This window comes from Mobula birostris, chromosome 25 (genome assembly GCF_030028105.1).
Source record: "Mobula birostris isolate sMobBir1 chromosome 25, sMobBir1.hap1, whole genome shotgun sequence".
In the NCBI taxonomy this organism is placed as follows: domain Eukaryota; kingdom Metazoa; phylum Chordata; class Chondrichthyes; order Myliobatiformes; family Myliobatidae; genus Mobula; species Mobula birostris.
Genome location: NC_092394.1, coordinates 34,238,976 through 34,255,858, shown reverse-complemented (window position 1 = coordinate 34,255,858; position 16,883 = coordinate 34,238,976). Strand labels below are relative to the sequence as shown.

The 16,883-nt window shown below is 40.2% G+C and overlaps 1 protein-coding gene across 11 annotated transcripts in view; it reads right to left on the bottom strand.

Moving 5' to 3' along the window:
• auts2a (activator of transcription and developmental regulator AUTS2 a) overlaps positions 1–16,883 on the bottom strand; it is a 1,190,979-nt gene that overhangs the window by 117,915 nt on the left and 1,056,181 nt on the right. The gene's annotated exons all lie outside the window — the stretch shown is intronic.

The window sequence follows — 16,883 nt, the reverse complement described above, 5'->3', positions numbered from 1 at the left end:
ATGTGGCAATTTATTCGTATGCTTGTTACCCCAACCTGGAACATCTAATGATTAAGTGCCTACCTTTCCACTTACCTAAAGAATTCTCCAGCATGATCCTGACCGCAGTTTACATATTGCCAAAAGCTGAGATTAATATTGAATGCTGCCATCACCAAACAAAAAAAAAGCCCACCTCAGAGTATTTCAAATCATAGTCAGGGACTTTAATCAGACTTGCTTGAAGAACTATCTGCCCAATTATTATCAGAATACAATCTGCAGCACCAGGGGTCTCAACCAACTAGACCGCTGCTATACTACAATAAGGAATGCCTACCGTTCCATGCCCAGAACACATGTTGGGAAGTTTGATCACCTGGTCGTCCTTCTCCTACCTGCAAACAGGCAAAAGGCTAAAGAGCAAGGCTCCAGAGATGAGAACAACATTGAGGTGGTAGCTGGAGGGAGAGGAGCGGCTACAGGATTGCATCGAGTCAGTGGAATGGGCCATGTTCAAGGACCCATCAGAGGATCTGAATGAATACACCACGGTTATCATGGATGTTATAAAAACAGTCACACACAAGTGTCCCCCCCAAAAAAATCATTCAGAGTTTTCCTCAACCAGAAACCCTGGATGAACCATGGGATACACAATCTGCTAAGGGCAGATTAGTGGCATTCAGGCCTGACAACCAAGTAAGATACAAGAGGTCCAGGTATGATCTCTGGAAAGCCATCTCACAAGTGAAGATGCTGGAATGCATGCATCAAGTATGGGCAAGATTAAGAGTAGTTGTTATATATTCCAAGGACTCAAACACACACTATCTAGGCTCATTCATGGAGGGTGACGATCAAGGCAAAAATGCAACCATGTCTCCTTTTCAAGCACAAGACTATAGGCCTTCCACTGATGACTCTTCAATTACAGCATGGATAAAGGCCAGGTTCCCTTTTCCACCTTCACCAATAAGAGATAACTGCCATGAGGTAGATATATGGAAATTTCACAGAGCAAGGAAAATAACACTCTTAAAAGAGAGGCATGCAATAGAATTATATTACTAATACAATTCTGCTTTTGACTTCAGGGAGAAGGCCTGGCCTCCACCGAGGCATCTGCATGAAGAATTACAAGAGAAGATCCTTGTCAAATACCACAACATCCTTCATCATTTCAGATGTAGCCCTCAGGCAACTTACTGGAAGTTTTGTAGTCAGTAACATTGATCTCAAGGGGCCATAGAATCGGCTCCAACTTCCATCTCTTGAAGCAATCCAGACTGTAAAAATCCAGCTTATATTCATATTGAACACACAGCTAATCACTGGACTCAGAAGTGAACATTACAAATCGCTCTCTACTTTGTGGCAAATAGTAGAAAATTTTTATACTGTAATACAGGGCACAGGTACTGTAAATAAATCAGATACTTAAAATGTCACTTGTTTATTTAAATGTACCTAAATAATTTAGAATTAAATTTAATTATTAAAGCCCCAGATTCACAAAACTGTAAGACACCTTTCTGTTCCTTACATTTTTATTAGAGCAGAATTAAGACTACTGTTTCACTTGACCAATCCACACAGCGGCTAGGAGAAGACAAAAGCAGGAATTTATAATTATTTCAAAAATCTACACCTTTCCCATGTTTACAGTGCTAAGTAGTCCAGTCGATATTAATGTTTCAGATCAACTGCTCTCTACAAATAATGGACTGCAGACAAAAAAGATCAATTATAACCATGTTTCACAATAGCACCTGAATAAAACAGTGACTTGTGTTAGTCTGCCTGTTGAAGTATCCGTCACGGATTGATAACAATTGAAGCAATTAAATATCAACTGGACCCAGCTGACTTCCTGTTAAAGATGTGAATTGCTAAAAATATCTGATATTAAGTGACAATTTTAAACAGTTTAATTGAAGTAAACATGGACTTCAATATGAATTTTCTGTTCATCTATTCAAATAATAGCTCTATCATTTCCAAACATTTCTTGGGGTGGCACGGTGGCAGCGTGGTTAGCGCCTGGGTTCAATTCCACCACTGCCTGTAAGGAGTTTGTACGTTCTCTCCGTGACCACGTGGGTTTCCTCCAGCTGCTGCTGTTCCCTCCCACAGTCCAGAGACACACAAATCGGAAGGTGAATTGGTCACTGTAAATTGTCCTATGATTAGACTAGGGTTAATTCAGAGGTTGCTGAGCAACGTGGCTCGAAGGGCCTGTTCCATGCTGTATATCAATAAATAATTAAATAAACAAACAAATGGTTGAAACCACTACTAAGAAATCTCCTTCCCTGGTTTCTTTGTTATTATATTATACTTTGAAATAAAATCTATTTTTAAAAAAACAAAATATAAGTGAAAATTAGCTCAGTCAATTTCGGACCAGCATGAGGGTTAGGAATCAACTGGAAATTTAGAAAACTCAAAAGTATACCTGATACAAAATGTCTGCTGCCTTTGCAGGCTTTAATATTAAAGTCAAACACTCCCGTCCATGTGTATTATGAGCAAGTGCTGTTGCTTCCCGTCACAATCAATCCAACAGGCATTGCACTAAGTATGCAAACTGTAATCTAAACTCTTCCCCGGCTGCTCTGACAAAATTTCCCTCCATCTGACCTTTCAACAGCACATCAAGATCAAGCTGACAGCTTGGCATTCACCTGAGGGCCTTATTAACCCATCTTCTCGTATTAGGCAAGCAGTCTCCAAACAACCCTAACCAAAGGTAATGTCGCTGATTGACAGCAGGATAATTGAGAAGGACAAACCTTATATCCAAAGCAACAGCTTACGGCTCTTTGGAGTGCCCAAGCTTCCACTGTGCATCCCCTAGCACTTCCACTCCCCAATCTGTCAGCACAACCATTCCTCCTACGGTAACAATCTAGTCCTGACTACTGTGTATCACTTCAGATTTTAACACTCAATCCAAAGATGATTAATAGACCTAGCACAATTTAGTTGCTATTATGTCATTTTATAAAAATACATGCAAAAACAGGGGACATCTTGAGTTCCCCAGTACAAAATACAGACTGAGGTAGAATCTACCGCTAGAAGCAAATGCTGCCAACGTTACCTATTAATAGAATGAACCACTGCTAACTGAACTTCCAACCAATGATGCAAGCTTTAGTTCATAAACATCTGTACTTAAGAAACATGCATAATTTCACACAGAGGATGTTTTGATATAAAACACAACTCATCAAAATTTAAGAAAAGGAATGTTTTTTAAAAAAGTTATGAAACCAAGCATTAGACCTCTGCTTGCATGTAAGTTTAAATCCCAACCCAACCTGACTAGAGTCAAACTGAACTACGTCCAAATGTTTGGATTTTTTTTCTGTGACTGACCAGATCATTACTGTAAATCTAGCAGACTCAAAGCATATTCATTGCATGCTCTGTTACTAAGTAAATCACCCTGACTTGGAGTAACGAACCAAGCCAAACCGGCACATTTCTGCCAGACCCCAAACTGGCACAGCCCAGGTGAAGCTGTATCCAAATGTTTTATCAGAGTATACACATAACCCCAAATTTGATACATACTCTGATCCCATCAACTCACATCCAGCTTTTAATTCCCATGCACTGAAATGATTGATAAACTAACCTGTTATTTCAGACACCTGGACAATGAATCCATCCTAGACCATGGAATTGAAAGTATTCTCCATTAATTATTACATGGAAAAAAAAACCTTGGTACTACCTCCACATTTCTTCGGAGGTAAGGATCTGTACCAAGTGATTTGGCATGATCTCTCAGAGAAGTACAACCATTAGCCTGATACAGCAGGGCTGCTCTTTAAAGTTTGGCATGAAAGCAAAGAACTAAGGAAAAATAAAGGCTGCAGGATTCCACCTGTGACCTTTTCCTAACTGAACAGGATGGTCTCAAGTTGCCAATGGAAAATTAAATTGAGAAAGCGCTCCAGTTTAATATTCGTAACTCGCACCTCTAACTGCAACATCTTAAGCATTAAAGCAGTCAACAACCAAGTTGCCAGGACAATACTGGATGACTTCCCAGCCCTCAGTTGACATTTAGATGCCAAATTGCTCGTGTTCAGTTGTTTCAAAATGCAACTCATTTAATTCCCTATTGGCCGGGGAGAATGTGCAGAAGGCAGCAAATGCAAAGCTATTGGAGTGACTCCAAGTCCTGAGTATCAATTTTCAATCTTCTATTTTAAGGACTCCCATGCTTCACCACCCCTTCCGAGGCTTGTAAACTAAAGTCACTCCAGAGGCAAGTTCCTCTACCAAACCTCTGATTACCTTCTAGCTTCACTCTGCCAACATCAGGGCATTCCAACCACAAGCCATATTTCTAATCATGAAGCAAGCTCAATGACATGCCAGCTAATGCCAAAGGTCCCAGAGGAGGAACTTTAATAACAAGAAGTGTACTATCTGGCCTTATATTCAATATGGGGTAAGTGGAACCCACGAATATGAACTAACTTGAATTCATCTGCTCAACTAATTTCAAAGAAGATAGCAATTTCATTTGGTTCACATTGGGATAAATCAATTACCGTTAAACTGTGGAATTAAAATGTGCTGGGACCTCAACAACTGCAAGTGTTTTGGGATCATGATAGAAGCCAATGGCAATTTAAAGGCCTGCCAGCCATGTAATGTGGTTTCGTCCAAAACATAGTGTTCCTGTTAAGCGATTAGTTGAAACCAAGAAAAGTTTTCAGCATAATGACAGTTAATATTCAATGGTAGCACCCTTTAACCCACCAGAAAAAAAAAATTTGTTTGTATGGTAGTGTTCAAACTTCTAAATCTTAGATTTATTTCTTTCAAGTTGTTAATCAAGGGTGGAATTAACGGTGTGACTTTGAAATGTTCAATTTAAGGTCAACACAAAACCAGTCAAAGGGGGACTTGCACTATGCAGCTCCTGGAAACCTCTCAAAGTGAACACATATGGCACTCAGATACAGCATGATAAAATTCTCTGCAGCTGAACATGATTGAAAGACTATTTAACTGGTCTTTGCTGATGTTGACTAGGCAACAAATAAACAATGCTTGAATGTCGTCTGGTAAATTGTCTATTTTACTGGACCTGAGGGTACCCTGTGCAGATACAAGGGCAACATATATTTAACATAAGCAGATACTATGCATCATATTTTTCTTAAATTATTTATAAAACTATGCTAAAATAGGTCTATATTCAATGTTTTTGCACAAATAAAACAACTTAACTTTCTTCTAATAACAATACTTCTCTGGATAATGTTGTCCAGCATAAATGATGCAGGAGGTCAGAACATGATCAGACTGTGATTCTAATGTTTGGGAAGTGGCCTAAATACAAGTGTCAAGAATATTCCGAAAACCTTCTCTGAAAAACTCCAAATGTTGTGCAGCTCCGGGTCATACAGAAAGGAAAATGCAATATTTGATTATTCACCCGCACCAATCAATATAATGTATCCTGCTCACCTGAAGTTGTGATAGAACTGGCCTTGTTCATCAACAGGTTGAGTTTTGGAGATCTGCTCAAGAACAGCAGATTGGATGAATTGCAATCAGTGGGAGGGGGTGAGTGAAAATCAATGACTTCTGGCCTTCTGTTTGGCTATCATTTCCTTTATAATCAACCAATACATGATACTTGCCAGTAAGATTAACATTTGAAGAACAGATCAATCAACACAAGCCAATAAAGGGGGGGGGGAGGGAAGAAAGAGGAAAAGAGTAGTAAAAATAACCACATTATTCAGTACCAAGGAATGCCACGAATTATTGCTAAGCTTCCTTGACTTTACCCAGATGACATGGGTACAATCAGTTAACATTGATAAATTTTTATCAGGTACAGTACAATGAAATAGAATATCCACCTTCACTCACTGATTAGTGAGTATCCATTCTCAATGGCAGTTCCCATTTCAAAAGAAGGTCCCTCAAAGATTTAGCAATTCCTTTGTAGTCTCCAGAGAAAGTTTACACTAAATGCTTAGACAGCTCTTCCAATACAATTCAGGTTATTTACTGAAGGTACATCATAAAGCCAACTTCCACACTGACCCATAACTGTGCATTTGCTGAAGGAAGCTGCATGCAAAAAGCACAGCTACTGAAAGAGAAGATACCTTGGGCTATCTGTCAACATTTATCAGATCTCTGAATAAGGTTGAGGCGTTTAACTGTACTTCAGGTCTGCTGACTTCATAATCCTGGATAAAGCAAACCTTTCAAGACCTTCCTTTGAAAGTAAAAACTCCACACGTTTTTCATCAAATAAAATTTTCTGCAAATGATTCCTGATTAGGATAAATCATATTAGAGAAGGGGGAAAATGGAAGCATTTCAGCCTGTGTTTTTCCTCACTGGTAGAAGATGGCCCACTTGGTCCTGTGATTCACACTGTGTTAATTTGGAGAGAACCACCAATTTAGCCGTCATTAGCACAGTGGGCTCATGTGTTTTTTTACAATTATCAGTTTAGCCTAAGCTGAGGTAGGAAGGCAGAGCAAACCATATGCTCTAGAATTTAAAAGAAAACATGCATATTTCTAGTTCTCTAATTGCTTCATAGCTTAATACTTGTTTCTGCTTTACTGCTTGGCAATCAACCCTTCACATGGAAAATTGAACTGGCAAACAGTTGCTACTGTCTACATTGCGCCATTCAACCTTGGATCTGCTTGGCTGATGTTAACATCATTCTGAGCTCTCTTAATTATTTACTCCTTTGGCTGGTTGATCTGACACAAACTTGAAGAGCTAAATGGTCTCCTTCTGAGCTGTTACCAATCTATGACTCAGTCTCTTTTATCTTGACAGTAGTGAGTAGCCAAATTATATAGCAATAAATAAAGACTACGTGTAGCAAATATCCAGCAAATTGGTTGTCCACTATTTTGGGCACCAGTTTGCTGCCAATATCCTTACAGAATGGGAGCACATATCTTCTCTTTTAGAATTCCTATGAAATTATTTTGGTCTTTTTCAATACACAGAGATGAGGTCAAGAACAGTTGTGTTAGGGGCAGATTCCCAGTTAAGTTCTTTGAAACGGTCCTTCCAGTGGATGCTGTCTATCTCTTTGTCCCTGTTCTATGTTCTCAGTGAGCTGGGGCCTTGGGTGATTGGGCCATGAAAGGCCAGGATGAGAGTAGCGATAGCTGGGATGCACCGTCAACACCATCTGCACCCGAATCACCCAGTGGCTTAGCTTCTCAAGAGCCAGGAACAGGACAAAGAGGTAAATAGCACCACCTTCAGCAGCATTCCAAAGAAGTCTTTGACAGAGAAACCTCTCCTTAAGCATTCATCTCTCCATCTCACAACAAACTATCTGATTCAGCCTCGCCACCATCCCTGACTGCCAAAAAGTCAAAAATGCCATTTGCCAACTGATAGACAAGGCCTCAGCAGTAGACAGTATTCCTGATGTAGTTCCGTAACTGGGCAGAGAGGGACTCATTCACATCCTTTTCTTTCACAAATTGGAAGAAGGGGTGTTGCCCTCAGATATCAGAAATGGTGTAATCACAACTGTCTATGAGTAAGGAGAAAGATCTGTTTTCAGCAAACCCAGATTTTCCTTGCAGTGTGTTGAAAGGTAGGTTATTTCTAGGGGGTTCTTCAATTGCCTCTCAGTGAAGGCAGACATCAATGCTAACATTTATTAATGATGTTTAGACATTTTAGGGGGAATAAAAAACATTTCAAGATCAAGACCTCAAAACCTAACAGAGAGCTTTCCAGGCTGTTGTAATCTAGCCCTCCTGAAAGCTACAGAAACATGGACTCTCTACAGCAGCTACTCAAATCACTGGTGAGCTTCTATCAATACTGTTTCTGCAAACTCTTTTAATCCACGGCAGGACAAACAGATCAATGCATAATGAGATTCAGTCAACTCTTGATGGGCATGGCTGACACCAACCTCCTCAAACAGGCACCATCCTCAGAGTTCCATCACAGCAATGTGTTACCAGATGGAAAGAGGGTTTATCAAGCAGAAAGGGGAAATGATTCACGGATGAAATTGTATAATATCCCAATTGACTTTTGGGAATCCCTAACCCAGGACCACACAAAATGAAGAAACATCATTTGGTTTGGAATGGAAAACCTCAAATTCCTTCATCTGAGGCACACAAATCCCAGTGCAAACATTGGGAGGGGTGCACCAGCTCCCAAACTACCAACCCAACCTGTCACATCTGTGAAAGAGTCTGAGGAGGCTGTCTTCATCAGCTACCTCTCCCACAGAAATGGAGCAGGAGGCGCATAGCATCCTCAATCCTGGCCACTGGCTAAGAGAGATTTTCAGAAGGAACTTCAAAGCATGTAGAAAATAACCAAAAACAGATTACCATTAGTTGGCATTGTGTTTGATGGCTGGGATTAGTAACCAAACTACTTGAAATTTTCTTCCCACCCTCAGATGTCCTAAATTCCATTTATTTGTCTATAGCATTGAGCCAGAAGTCAGCTTTTAGATACAGGGTTCAGGTATTTCAGAGGAACTCTTACAGGTCGAACGTAATGGAAATGAAAGGCTAATATAACCACATAAATAATGACTCTGCCTTCAACAGGTTACAGGCAGCATAGGTCTGATGATCCTTAATTGAATACAAGCCTTCGACACAGGGTGCTGTATTTTTGTTATTGTAATTTAAACAAACAAATGATTACCCAACACTTTTCATTTATACTAATTGATCTGTTAATTGATACTCACTGAACTTTCTCCATTTCATTGAATGATTAGACTTGATGCCAAATGTTGACACATCTGTGGGCAAGAGACTACTGCCTATAATTACTGTTAATGCTAAATAAATACTGGCTAATTAGAGGTTTCATTGAATACTCTATACTCTAAAATGCTGAATAAAATTAGTTATTTAAACAGTGATATGCGAAGAAAAGCTTTTGATGTTGCATGGAGAAGTAAACAATGATTGATTTTTAAATAGCTGGTTTTAATACTGCTTCTAAAAGCCAGCTTGTTCAATATCATCCATGTCAGCATCTGAGCTCAATAAAGGGAATGTTTAAGACACGGCTCTGTTTGTTGGTTGATGTTATAATTACTATGATTGCTCTGACAGAGGGGTGGGTAGAGTAGACGGAGCATCTGGCGGTTCAGCTTTCTGCGCATTTGTGCGCAGAGATGCATGGAATTAGGCCATAGAACGAATACTTGAAGCAACAAATAGGAGAAAATCAGTTTGTTTTAAAAACACCTGCCTATCAGCCTCTGTACTCAAATGTATCAGCTCATTATAAAAGCTTCCTCCCTTCCCTCAAGCCAAAGAGTTACACATGAATATTGCCGACAATTGTGCTGAGTAGTTAGTAATTTGCTGTTTCATAGACTAGTTGATTCCCTGCTTCTTTGCATGAGGGCACAAGAGTGCAGATCCCAAACTTTTACTTCTATGTGACTTTCTGAATAATGTGTATAATGTAATAGTACACATAATTTTATGTGTATCGTGATATATTATGTAAATAATGCAGAAAATTTGTACAAACGTTTGTAAGAAATAGGAGCAGGAGTAAACCAGTTGACCCCTCGAGCTTGTTCTGACATTCAACAAAATAGTGACTGATTGTCCAAATATGTTTTTTTCTGCTTTATCCTACTATCCCTTGATTCCTTTAATATCAGAAACATGCAATCAATGACCAAATCTGAATAATTCACTGAAGTTAGGAGTTCCAAAGATTAGCTGAATAAAAAAAATTTCCCCACCTGCCTTAAACAACCTTTATTTTGTAACTGTGATTCGATGTTTGAGACTCCTCAGCCAAAAAAAACATAGTTCACACCTTGACCCCACTGAGCCCTCCGAAACAACATGTATACCTGTCAGTGAGGTCACCACTCCTTCTGAGACTGGGGTTTCTTCTGTTATGATAGACATGCCATCCCAGGAAGAAGCCCGGTGAACCCTTGCTGCACTCCCTCAGTTTTAACCAAATCCTTCCTTAAAAAAGGAAACCAAAATTCTACAGAATACCCCAGGTGTGGTCTCATCAAGGGCTTTATAATGGGAAGAAGACGTCACAACTTTTGTCCTAAAAATCCTCTTGCAATAAAGGCCAAAATATTACTTCCCTTCCTCCTTGCCTTTGCATCTCCACGTTGGCTGTAAATGGCTTAAGCCCCTTCACGATCAACATTTTCCAGTCTCTCACCATTTAAAAACTCAGCATTTCCAATTGACAACCTCAGTTTTTAAGCTTGGATTCTAGCCGCCATGTTGTTGTCCACGCACTGAGCTCAATTCCATCCCTTTAAATTGACCTTGTGTCCTCATTGGCAGTCACGTTCCTTCTTTGGGTCATGGAGATGTAGACATGCCTGCTTCTCCTAAGCTGCTTATTTTCTGATACTGACAAAAGAATTCTTGCTTCAATTAAATTTCACTCTTTATGTTTCATTATTTGCATTTGTTTACCCCCAAAACTGTAAATTAAAACCACAATAAAAGCAGGATGAGTGAATTCCCCAGTACCTCTGATTCCCGTACCCTAGCAAAGGCAATCAAATAGATACATTACCAATGTCTTCCTACAGCTAGCTTTTAAACAAGGTGTTCCTCCTCACCTCACCACCAATGTAAAACATTAAAGCCACACAACTGGCATAGAAACCTTTCTGATCAGAACCAACTCCAGATACTTAAGTCAGCTTTAATTTGTGTTTCTGGCATTTGAAATCAGGAATGTTTGTTTCATAGTAACTCCAATGAGCACTGGAAAGATTTTGGATAATAGAATACAGTTGTAATCTGTCAGCTTTGCTTAAGTGTTATATTATGCCTAGTGTCCTTTTCAGTTTTCTCCATGAACACCGTGCCCACCTTTCTGAATGTTTCCATCATTTCCTGGTTAAGCTTTTTAATTTGTTCCAAACATTCAGTATAACTTAAGTACAGCAGATTCCAGTTAATTGGGCCATCGCTTAATCAGGACAGCTGCTTATTTGGGTCAACTCTTAAAAAAGAAAAACTCATCAAGAAAATTGCCAGGATTCCCTTTGTTCATTTGGGACACTGCCACTAAATTGGGACAAGAGGCTGCTGCTGAACAATTTCTATTAAGTGTCAGTCGTATGCACTTGTATGGCTAATAGACACGACACCATGCCCAGACAGAACAGTTTTTAAATAGCACCAGTTGCATGTGTTTGTGTCCAAAAAGCAGTAAATTTTTGTAATTGATAGTTGGCGACAAGTGAGCCAATTCAGAACCATTTTGTTCACTGCGGTTTCAAGCATGCAGACTTTGAGATGCCAGAAACAGCTGGGAGTGAAAATGAAACGATTTCACTACTTCAACAAGTTAGGACTACGAAGAGTTTGGAGGCATCGACAATCATCTTGAATGTTACAATGAAAGTGAAGATTTCGAGGATGCAATCATCAAAAGCATTGTTTGAAAGCAGTGCGTTATCTCCACTTGGTGTTTGCAGATTTTTATCATTTACAGTCAATCAAAAGAACATGGTTGATAACTATTTGGAACTAACAAGGAACACCTCTGACTCCATCACACCGAGCACTGGATCCCCACAAGGCTGTGTGCTTAGCCCATTGCTGTTTACACCGCTAACACATGACTGTGCAGCCAGATTCAAGGAGAACCTGATCATTAAATTTGCTGATGATACCACAGTGGTGGGGCTCATCAGCAAAAATGATGAAACAATGTACAGGGAGGAGGTCAAACACCTAGAGAGCTGATGTAGTGATAACAACTCGATGCTTAATGTCACCAAAACCAAGGAGATGATCGTCGATTTCAGACGGTCTCAGCCTGAGCACAAACCCCTCAGCATCAGTGGCTCCACAGTGGAGAGAGTGGAAAACATCAAGTTCCTTGGAGTGCAGGTCTCGGACAATCTCACCTGGTCCAGGAACACCACTGGGATTGTGAAACGGGCCCAGCAGAGATTGCACTTTCTGAGGAAGCTTAAACAAGCATCACTCCCCACTAACATCTTAACTACATTCTACAGAGGTGTGTTGAGAGTGTGCTGACCTTTTGCATCAGAACCTCGTATTCCAGCTGCAGTGCTGTCGACAAAAAAGCCTTGCAGAGGGTAGTGAGGGGAGCAGAGAAGGTTATTGGGGTCTCCCTACCTTCTGTCCAAGACTTCTTTCAGAGTTGATGCCTCCAGAAGACATGGTACATCATTAAAGACCCCTCACACCCTCTCCATGAACAGTTTGTTCTTCTGCCATCAGACAAATGTTACAGGAGCATCAAAACTAAAACCACAAGGCTACTAAACAGCTTCCTCCCACAGGCAGTCAGACAACTAAATAGCTGTTCTACCTGACTCTGCTTTGGACACTTTTAACTTGCACTGGACACTTACAATTTGATTTTAACTGACATGTGGCTGTTGTGTTTTACTATTTATTGTTATGTTTATTATTTAGTGTTGCATTTGTTATGTTATGATTGCACTGCTCCTGGGAAACGCTGTCTCATTCTGCCTTGCAGAGCTGATATATGGTTAGAATGACAATAAAGTTTTTTGAATCTTTGAATCTTGAATCTTATAGTAATGTAGTAGTATTGGCTATTTCATTTCAATGCATGAATTGTTACTCAGTTAAATAGTAGTTTGTATTTTTATGCCTTTTTAACTATTTCCATGAAACTTTGGATAACTGGGGCAGCCACTTAATTGGGCCAAAATATACTGGTCTTGATGTGTCCCAATCTGGAATCTACTGTAACTCAGTTTATATCAGTTTGAAGTCAGATCATACCAGTTCAGGGGTAACCCATGGATTCCAGTGTGCAATAAGCAATAAAATGGCAATCTGCAAATGCCATAGCATTAAGTCAGTTGTGGTGATCAAACTTATGTCAGATCACTTTTTAAAGGATTGAATAAATGGGTGCCAAATTGAAACTCTGAGGTGGATTGATCAGAACCATTCGAGACTTTGGGTAACAACATGTAGCCTGACAATAATGAGAATCAGGAGACTACTATTCTGGGAAACCCAAACTGAAGATCAAAGAGGTTAATTTCAAAATGTGTGCCATTATTCAGGTGCTCCTTGTGCAACTAGATAATAAATTCTTACTTTCCAAATAGTACTCTTACAGAACATGTAAGTATGTATTCAATCGACAGTGCAGGGATCTAAAGGGATGACAAGAAAAGACATTAAGAACAAATCTTCAGACACTGTTCAGTCAAATGTTGCATTGGAAAAGAAAAAGATGAATTTAAGGGATTAGCAAATATCCCCCTCAGTGGCTAAAACATATTAATTACTAAACTGGCTGAGTGAATCTGATGATTAGCCACAGCACATAGCATGGCTCCCATTGGCAAGCATTAATTCTCCAATTGCCATCCAGTGTCAGAGGCAGATTAAATGCTTGATGACCTTTATTGCAATGAAGAAAGTAAGGCTTGAGAAGAAATTTAAAAAGGACTCTCAATCTGAAATAAGCCATGAAATAAACTTAAATCGTCAATGTCAAACCAACGGGTTAAACCTTCAATGTGTCCTCAAGCTAGTTACACATCAGTAACTGGCTTAAAAGTATTGACTGCTTTAAGATAGTGGAATGCTTTACTTCCTCGATTGTTGAGTCTGTGTCCTTAATGCTTTGCTAATACTCTGGCTGAAATACCTCTGCACTTCTTGCACGTATTGTCAATGCCACGTACTTTAAAAACGTGCTCATATTGCAAGATTGGCATTATTGGGTTTCAAAGGTTATAGGGAGAAAGCAGGAGAATGGGGTTGAGAGGAATAACAAATCAGCCATGACGGAATGGCAGAGCAGACTTGATGGGCCAAATGGCCTAATTCTGTTCCTATGTCTTATGGTCTTATTACTGGGCAATTTATTAGAGTGTACTAAAAGTTGTCAATTGATAAAAACCTTTATCAAGACAGAAGTGATCAATCTTCAGGTAAAGGAATAAGAGTATTTGAATCAGAAACCTATAAGGAATGTGAATTAAGTTAAAGTTTGGACAATTTAAAAAACCTTCTTCTGAAGAATCATTGGAGAATGTTCACCCAAGATCACCTGTGCTTGCAGTCACAGTAATAAGAGACAATAACAAGAACTGGTTGAGGTGTGCTGCGGTAGATGGGGAGTATGATGGAGAAAGGACGGCTGTCAGCATGTGTGTTTGTGAATGAGCTTTGGGCTGGGCAAACAGTAGTGACCAGATATAGCAGCAGCAGCCATCTCAAGGCACTTATTCTCATGATTTCTTTGCGAAAAATACAATGTCACCATTGATTTTAGGTAACTCCTAAAATGTTCCAGTTCCCACATTGGCCTCCTCAGAACCAGAGTGGAAACAATCATCCTCGATCCCAAGGGACTGCCTATGAAAACAGACAGTAAGGACTAATAAGCAATCTGCTGGAGGAGCCCAGTGGATCAAACAGTATCTGCGAGGGGAAAGGACTTGCTGATGTTTCAGGTTGAAGCATGAATCAGGACTCATATTTTCTTTTTGCACATTAACCTACTGAGCTCCCCTAGCAGATTATTACTCCAGACACCAAGGACAATTTGAAGCACAGACAACCAGCTGCAGAAGTATACAGATGGTTGTGTGGAAGTGTTTTCAGGTAGATATAACAATCTCATGGGGTGTATGGGGTGTCAGGGAGGGGTAGCACCTCTGGTGGGGTAACATGTCGCGTCCTTTTCAAGGCGGTTAGTCCACCTTTGGTCCCTACCTGGCACTCAGCTCTCACCTGTGGCTCCCCGTAGCTGTTTGCATGCGACAGCGGCCACACCCCGGGCAATGGCTTCGACAAGCCGGCTAAACCAGGTGAGGGTAGCCGACGGGTCTCAAATCCTCAGTGAGATAGGGAGTTGTCTATCCCAGCATGTGAAGACAGACCCCGGCGGATTGAGCGGACGAGACCAATGGAAAGTCCAACGGTCAAGAAGGCGGTCTCTGCAAGTGTCGTGGAACGTGTAGAGCAGGATAAGACACAGAAGACGTCCTGGTCATCCACTGCGCCTAGTCCCATCTCCAGCCATCTCGACTCTGTCTTGCCACTGGATCCAGATGGGAATTGGGAAGAGAGAGTGAGGCTAACGCTGCGCAACTCTCCCTCACTTAAATCCAAGTCACGCGCTAGTCTCGACACCATCAATATGGTGTCGAGGTCCTCATTGACGTACGATGGACGAACAACAACAACAACAATAACAATCCCATCTTGGAAGTCAGAAATATAGACTTAATATTTATTATTAATTTATAATCTGCTAACCAGTTTTTTTATGTTTCCCAGGTGGTTGGAGATATTTGGGCATTTTGAAGGACTCCCTGAAATCCCCTGTTAATTGGTGAGTGTGGGTGAAAAAGAGAGGGTGAAAGGGTGAGGGTGAGGGTGACAGAGAGAGGGTGAGAGAGAGAGAGAAGGTGAGAAGGTGGGGGAGAGAGAGAGAAAGGAAGTAAGTAAGTAATGGTGAGTAGGCAGAGCAGCAAAGTCCAGTTGTTTAAAATCGGCTGTGTGAAAATGTAGGGTTAGATGAACTTTGTCATGTGGGCTAAGAGGATAACCCAAAGGTTCCAACCATGACAATCACCAGTCACCCATGATGAAAGAGTACATTTATAGGTGTCCATTGAATAAAAAGACCTGCATTTATGTTAGAACACCTGAGCTGGCTGCAAGTCAACATCATTGATTTGTAGTTGATGAATGTACTCTTGAAAGGTTTTGATTGTTGCTAGGTAGGATATGTGACAGGCAATTAGTAGAATCTCACAAACAACAGCATAACAACAACCAGATTATCTGCATTGGTGAGGTTGGATAAAACATAAAAATTACCACACCACCAGGGAGAATATTTTTCTTCTATTTCAAACAAGTGCCAAAAGATCTTCTACAATGGGATCGGCAGGTCCGCACTTTAACACCCCATCAGCTCATAGAAAATCAACTATGCCACAAATTCTGTTATGAAAATGGAATATCAGCCTAGTTATTTATACTTGTTTCTCTGGAATGGGGAGGACTCGCCACCTTTCTGACTTGGGGCCAAGATAAACTAAACCACAGCTGGCAATAGGTCAAGTTTGGCGAAGCTCTTCTTAGGGTTACATGATATTTACTGTTTCACATAAACATCGGTAACTTGGACAGGACTTCAAAGTAATGCCCCAGAATGAAAGGCTGCCTGCAGCAGAAGGGCTATCATAGAGCCTGGGCTGACATTCCAGTTTTGATTAATGTATCACCCAACTGAAATAGATATAAACTGAAAGCAGAGAAATACTTCTGTTGAGATCCCAAAATGAAATATTTTGGACACAGTAACACTGAAAGAAAATATTTGAATATATAAAAGGAGAAACAGTAAACCACCAATGAATGCAACATTGGAACTAAGATACACACATTCTAAAGTAGAATCCAAGTCAATGACACCAGTGGGGAAATTAGATCTTTCCCCCATTCATGAATTTTTAAATGAGTACATCATGACATTTCATGCAATTTAGAATGGAAAAGTCACAGAATTAAATGCAGTCCAGTACAAACATCTTTAAACAAAACAAGTATTCCTAGCATTTGCAAGAAGCTTAAACACATTGTGCATCTGAGAAAATGACCCCAACCACAAAATACTGTTCACTCGTGCACCTGCCTTAAAGCAGCTATTTGGATTACTTCTTTACCAAAAGACTCCTTTCAAGGAGGATTTTGTCGATGTTTGGGAGAGTGAATGCAAATTCCCCAGAACAAAACAGTTCCTGCACATTCGTTAATCTCCCCAGCCCTCCCCCTACCCATCCCTCCCCAATAAAAATACCAAGTGTTCAAGCTTCCAACACCTGCATTAACACTTAT